This window comes from Myotis nattereri (assembly GCF_964212035.1).
Source record: "Myotis nattereri genome assembly, chromosome: 3".
Taxonomy (NCBI): Eukaryota; Metazoa; Chordata; class Mammalia; order Chiroptera; family Vespertilionidae; genus Myotis; species Myotis nattereri.
The window spans coordinates 64,598,984-64,606,749 of NC_138077.1; positions in this window are offsets into that span (position 1 = coordinate 64,598,984).

The following is a 7,766-nucleotide window of genomic DNA, read 5'->3' on the forward strand; positions in this document are numbered from 1 at the left end:
TCTTAACATAAACACTAAGATTTCCTAAAGAGATCATTTGGGAGGGAAAATGGTTGGATGGGTAAGAAGTAAGATTTTATGGCGACTTATCTGGTTCAATTATCACCACCTATTATAGTGACAGGAAATACATCTTGCACAGGTCACGGGCTGAAAATGTGCTGACATTAGCATGAGAAGGTGGGAAAAGAAGCACCCACCTCTCAAAGGCAAGCAATGCTTTCACCATGACATAATTCATGTATTTTTATTTGTATTACTTTTTAAAATACCACAGTCTTTTTTTTTATATTGATTTTAGAGAGAGAGGAAAGTGGGAGAGGGAGAGAGAGATTTGCTGTTTCACTCATCTATGCATTCCTTGGTTGACTCTTATATATGCACGTCCTGACCAAGGATTGAACCTACAATCTTGACCTATCAGGATGATGCTCTAACCAACTGAACTATCTAGCCTGGGCTAACTCCTGTATTTTTAATACATATTTTTATACAGTTGATTTCGTAATATGCTTTTTAAGCTTAGTGATCAGAATCATTCCACTTGTAATGTTTGTAAACATTTTTAATGGATGTGTAATATTCTATTATACTAGCATATATACGTAACAGAGTGAAATGCTTGGCCTCTCTGACTTTATCTTGTTTCAAGCCTACTCTGATTCCATTCCCTACTGCTGAGTCCTGCATATAGATATGGGAATCATTAGAGGTATTCTGCTTGAGGCCTGAATTTTACAAAAACAACTCCTTACCTAAAAGTGTCTCTCCTGAGGAGATAAGGGAAGTATGTACAAAAAATAATGATTGTTTATCAAAAGATTTTTAGGAAGCTCGTGACCAGATTCACATCAACCAGCATCAACAGACTAAGAACAAAGCACAATCTTTCTTGGACCCTGATGGTGGCCAGATGTATTGCTCCTTCCACTTCCCCCCTTCCTTGATGCAAGAAAAGCCCAAACTGAGCCACCATGTTCTCGGTTTGCTGGCTTTTAAAAATATATATATATATATATATATATATATATATATATATAAATATATTATTGATTTCAGAAAAGAAAGGAGAGGAAGACAGAGATAGAAATATCAATGATGAGAATAATCAATTGGCTGCCTCCTGTATGCCCCACTGGGGATCGAGCCTACAACCTGAGTATGTACCCTGACCAAGAATTGAACTGTGACCTCCAAATTCATAGGTCAACACTCAACCACTGAACCAAGCCGGTCGGGCTCAGCTTGCTGACTTTCTAACTAAAGTTGCTTTCCTTGACCTAACACCCTGTCAGCTGACTTATTGGCTGCCATGTGGTAAGTGGTATGAGCTTGGACTCACATGCATATAATCATATTTTGAACCATTCCCACCACCTCCATAATTCTTGGATATTTATATTCTCCTCAGTCTTTTCCTGTTAAAAGTAATTTTGCAACAAACATGATGGTGCATAAATATTTCACCATTTTAGATGTTTTTTAAAAACAAGTAATAGAAGTGGAATTTCTGGATAATTTTCAAACTCTTAATGGATATGGGAGTTATTTTGGTTATAATTTCTCCCTTATTTTATGAGACCCCACTTCACTATACCCTATCCAACATTGTACAATCCAGGAAGTTTCCTTAATTTATATATAAAATAAAAAGTAGCTATAATTGGCTTAATTTTCCCTACCATATTAGAAAAATGTCTGTTTATCTCCTGTCTCCTGTATGAAACCCTTGTCCCACTCATGCTATCTCGCTCTCCCTTATCCTCATTGAGTTACATACACAAAAATACTATCACAAGACACCTGGCTTCAGGCCCAAACACTGCCTAAGGCTGCATTCTCTAAGGTGTTGTGGTGTTTGCCAGAAACACTTGTGTGCATCTTTATGAATATGCAGAGCAAAAACCCTACCCAAGGGTACAACTACACCCAGTGGCACCCAAAGAATGGTCAGAAGACAGATCTCTCCAGCACTGTGGCAGCCTCTCCCTCTCCATGCAGCACAGTTTGAGTCAAGCCATGGTGGAGGCAAAACAAAACAGGGAAAAGGATGATTGAAGCCACAGATGTGCTTCCATGGCTATAGTAGCCCTCACCCAAGGAAATTTCTCCCTGAATGTTGAGTGGAGAAGAGATCAGCTTTACAGCTGCTACTCTGCATGGCTTTGAAAACAATTTTGACAAGTTCATGGAGAAAACATGGAAGAATCTTACTGTCAGAAAAATAAAAACTCAGATGTGTTCTGTGCTGATAAACAATTAAAGATCAGCTAAGAAACTGTCCTTGAAGATGCCAGGACTGATAGATGACAATCATGTCAAATTCTCCCTCTATTTCCATCCCCACCATGCTTTGGCATTTTATAAGTCCCATGAATCTTGGAATCAACACTGGGAGTACAGGGGTGTAACTCCAAAGTGATTGAGCTTCCACCACTCAGCAGAATGAGATCTCAAAGTTGAAATTAAGTTCAATTGAGAAATAAGAGATGAAAGTTATATTTCTAGCAAGCTGGCTGTGTGGACTGAGACTCAAACCCAAATGCCTGTCATTTTCTGATACTCTACTCCCAGGTATGGCACCAATTGTTACAGCTTCTACCCTGTCTGAAAAGCATTTTAAGAATTAATGATGGGTAAAATTGACATAAAAACATGTCTAACCAGTATGAATGTTTTCAAATAACTGGCTTATTGGTGGAAATAATATTGTACCATCTATTCAGTTGAGTTGGTGGCTAACGGAAACCCAAATAGTTGATCCACAAGATCTCTACGATCATATCTTTGACAGCTTAACCAAATTTCTAGAGAATAACAGCAGCAGACCCAAGTTTCTCTATTTATATTTTGTGCTTGAACTTCACGATGAAAAACAGAAAACTGTTCTGAGTTATTTTAACATTAAACACATTCGTCCTTGGACTTGAAAATGCTAATGCTTTCTTATGCCCATATGCTGAATAAAATTGAAAGTAAACAGATCTAGCATATTTTAGGAGTTGCTACTATAGTTATCAAACCAATTAAAAACTCATTTAAGGTAGTTATTATAGTAATAGTTATTATTTATATGTCTGAAAAAGAGACACTTCTGTAGTGATACATTATATTACATATATTAACAGTATAAAATAATCAAGAAAACTTATCTATTTCATAAATGCCAGAATTGATTCTAAATTTTTCAAAATCAACATCTTAAGAAATAAGTTCTTTCTGAGCTATCATGAGTTTAACATTTTCATGTAAAACTACATGTATGTCATAAAAGCATGGTAGATTAAGAATAATAATGTTAGAAACCAAGATGGCGGCATAGGTAAACATCGGAGATTGCTGCCTCGCACAACCACTTCAAAAATACACTAAAAGACAGAACGGACATCACCCAGAACCACAGGAAGGCTGGCTGAGTGGAAATTCTACAACTAGAAGGAAAGAGAAAAGCAGACCAAGACTCAGAGGAGGCGCAGTGCGGAAGTAAAATACTAAGGTGAGGTGCATGCGGAGCGGGCTGGCGGCTGAGGGTGCGGTTGTCGTTTTCAATCGGGAGGGAGTCTCAGGCTCTGAGCTCCAGTTCCAGGTGAGTCTCTAGGGACCCAGACTCATACAGGAGAAGCGGGACTGTCTGACAGCGGTCGGAACTTGAGGGCAGCTTTCTCTCCGAGGGGCTTGCAGTGATTACTGGGACATTGAGAAGCAAAGCCTCTGAGGGCAAGACTGAGAGCAGCCATAACTGCTAGCCCCGCCTTGTTGATCCCCTGGGACCCGCCCCGCCCAAGCCCTGCAGGGAGGCTTTTGCTGGATAGACTCAGGCAAAGGTTAAATTAACACCTCACTAGAGATCCAGGAGCCAGGAAGCCAAGAGGTCAGAGTGGGACCATCCAGTTTGCAGCTCCGTGGAAACATAAAGAACACACTCAGGGGGCAGACTCAGTGAGCACCAAAGCTCCATTGAAGCAAGTCTTGCCCCAGAGGGGTGTCTCCAGCACAGAAGTTCTCCCACTGCAGACACAGCTGATTTTCACAGCCAATTGGCCTGGAGGCCAATTCCTCCCAGTGATACCTACAACAATCAAGGCTTAACTACAACAAGACTGTGCACAAAGACCACAAGGGGGTACACCAAGAGTGTCCTCCTCAGGTAATTGGGGAGGCTGAACCACTGGGCCCTAGAGGACACTTAGCACAGAAAACCACTGTATCAACACAGGGAAGCATAAAAAAAATGCAGAGACAAAGAAAAAGGACACAAATGACATAAATGGAGGAAAGCAAACTACTGGATATAGAGTTCAAAACCACACTTTTAAGGTCTTTCAATAATTTTCTAGAAACTGCCGATAAACTTAATGAGATCTACAAGAAATCTAATGAGACCCTCGATGTTGTGATAAAGAACCAACTAGAAATTAAGGATACACTGACTGAAATAAAGAATATTATACAGACTCCCAACAGCAGACTAGAGGATTGCAAGAATCAAGTCAACAATTTGAAATACAAAGAAGCAAAAAACACCCAGCCAGAAAAGCAAAATAAAAAAAGAAGACAAAAATACGAAGATAGCATAAGGAGCCTCTGGGACAGCTTCAAGCGCACCAACATCCGAATTATAGGGGTGCCAGAAGGAGAGAGAGAGAAAGATATTGAAAACCTATTTGAAGAAATAATGACAGAAAACTTCCCCTACCTGGTGAAAGAAAGAGACTTACAAGTCCAGGAAGCACAGAGAACCCCAAACAAAAGGAATCCAAAGAGGACCACACCAAGACACATCATAATTAAAATGCCAGGAGCAAAAGACAAAGAGAGAATCTTAAAAGCAGCAAGAGAAAAAAAGTCAGTTACATACAAGGGAGTACCCATACGGCTGTCAGCTGATTTCTCAACAGAAACTTTGCAGGCCAGAAGGGAGTGGCAAGAAATATTCAAAGTGATGAATGCCAAGAACCTACAACCAAGATTACTTTATCCAGCAAAGCTATCATTCAGAATTGAAGGCCAGATAAAGAGCTTCACAGATAAGAAAAAGCTAAAGGAGTTCATCACCGCCAAACCAGTATTATATGAAATGCTGAAAGGTATCCTTTAAGAAGATGAAGAAGAAGAAAAAGGTAAAGATACAAATTTTGAACAACAAATACACATCTACAAACAAGTGAATCTGAAAATCAAGTGAATAATCTGATGAACAGAATGAATTGGTGATTATAATAGAATCAGGGGCATAGAAAGGGAATGGACTGACTATTCTTGGGGAGGAAAGGGGTGAGGGGGATGCGGGAAGAGACTGGACAAAAATCATGCACCTATGGATGAGGACAGTGGGTGGGGAGTGAGGGAGGAGGGCGGGGTGGGAACTGGGTGGAGAGGAGTTATGGGGGGAAAAAAGAGGAACAAATGTAATAATCTGAACAATAAAGATTTTATTTTATTTTATTTTATTTTATTTTTTAATATATTTTATTGATTTTTTACCAAGAGGAAGGGAGAGAGGTAGAGAGTTAGAAACATTGATGAGAGAGAAACATCGATCAGCTGCCTCCTGCACATCTCCTACTGGGGATGTGCCCGCAACCCAGGTACATGCCCTTGACCGGAATCGAACCTGGGACCGACGCTCTATCCAGTGAGCCAAACCGGTTCCGGCTGAACAATAAAGATTTTGAAAAGAATAATAATGTTTGATTGTCTGACTCATACATATATGAGTCTTCATTTATTTAATCAGATTGCCAGAGCCTGCTCATAAATTAAAAGGCTTTTAAAGAATTGAGTACAGTTTGTCCTAGACAATAACATAGTTTACGTATCTAACATATTTACCAATTTAGAAAGAGAAAAAATTAAGTTCTGTTTAACAACCTTACCTCTCTGATGCTAAATATTTTTTTAAAAATTATTCTTTATTGTTGAAAGTATTACATATGTCCCCTTTTTCCCCCTCCATTGACCCCCTCCAGCCTATCCCCCCCCCCCCCCCGCGAGCCCAGGCCTTCAAGCACCCTATTGTCTGTGTCCATAGGTTATGCATATATGCACACAAGGTCTTTGATTGATTACCTCCCACCCACCCACCCTCCCCATCCTTACCTCTGAGATTCCACTCGGTTCATCAGTTTATTTTGTTACTTAGATTCCACATGAGTGTGATCATGTGATACTTGTCTTTCTCTGACTGACTTATTTCACTTAGCATGATACTCTCCAAGTCCCTCCATGCTGTCTCAAAGGGTAAGAGATACGAAGCTAAATATTAACCTAAAAGATTTTATAGAATAAGTATTTTCCAGAAAGTTCTTCAGACAGTTAACATTTTTTCATAGTTAATAATCATTTTTATATGCAGAATTTCATCTCCTCAACCACAGAGTAAACACGGAGGATGGAGAAAAAGTTGCACATTGTTCTTTATACCTCTACCTGTCACATACTTCTCATGTTTGCCCAATACCTTAAGCCTGAGAAAATCTCATTCTACATTTCAGGAAGCTTCACATGCATGCCTCTCGTTTATTTGAAAACACATTAACCATAGAGTACCAGCAGACATTATTTAAATAAAATAAAGCTAAATTTATTAAATAGCTTGTGAGAGGCAAATTGCAGTAGTGGCTATCATACTCACAAATGCCCCAAACATATTAATTGTGGTCATTCTTGCCCTATGCCATGAGAAGTGGTGGATGTGAAAAGTCTCTGTGTAGTCTTAGCCTTCTTCAAGATACTGTGACAACTGTACTGACATTCCAGGCCCGTCTCAGAAAGCTAAGATCCCTCCCTAGAAAAAATCCTGCTGTTGGATCCTGAGTTTCTGGCTCAAGTCTCACTTGAAACTCCATGTGCACTTCCTTATCCTATCAAATATCTGTGTTGTCGTGCATTATCTACAGCTCTCCATGAGTGTTGCTTAACTTGATGAGAAGGCATGAAAACATCTCTACTCCCAATAGATTTGTCATTCCAATAGATGCATGGGACTCAGTCCCTAATGGATATACTGCTTGGTTTTATGACATCACATTTGATTTATCAGCCATATTCAGAGCCTAGAACACCAAGGATTGAGATTTTGTATATGTACTCACAAAAGGAGACACATTCTTCCTTAACAGAGTTTTTTGTGTTATCAGTCTTTTGAGTTGTTTGTAGTCTCTTTGTCTTGAGCTTTGAGGGAACCACCTCGTTGCTGCAGGGAAGTCTGTACCATTTTGTGTGACTCTCATTCCCTTATGTAACCCCATTTTAGTTAAAGCTATCCCATCTACAGACTTATGTTGGAGAAATCTGTCTGTCAGTTAGCTCTTGCTGTGTGAAAAGGACCTCTAAACCTGAATGACATCTATTTAGCTCATGCATCAGTGGGTTGACTAGGGAGGGGTTGGCTAATCTAGAAGAGACCAAGAGTAACCCACTTGGAGCACCTATACTCTGCACGTCTCTCATTCTTTTCCTGGGGCTGGCCCAGGTCTTGTCTTCCCATAGCAATAAGTGCACAAAGATAAGAAAAAACATGCAAGTCTTTTTGAACTCAGCTCAGCACTGGCATTTTGCCATTTCTGCCTCATTCTATTGGACATATGTCACTTGGCCAAGCCCTAAATGTGACATTATATTCTGCCTTTTCAGCAGGAAAAATGTGTATCTCGTGGTAAACAGCATGGATACAGGGAAGGGTAAAGAACTAGAGCCACTAATGCAATTTACTACACTGCCACAGCTTTACCTTACACATAAATTACCTTGCCATAAACCCCAGG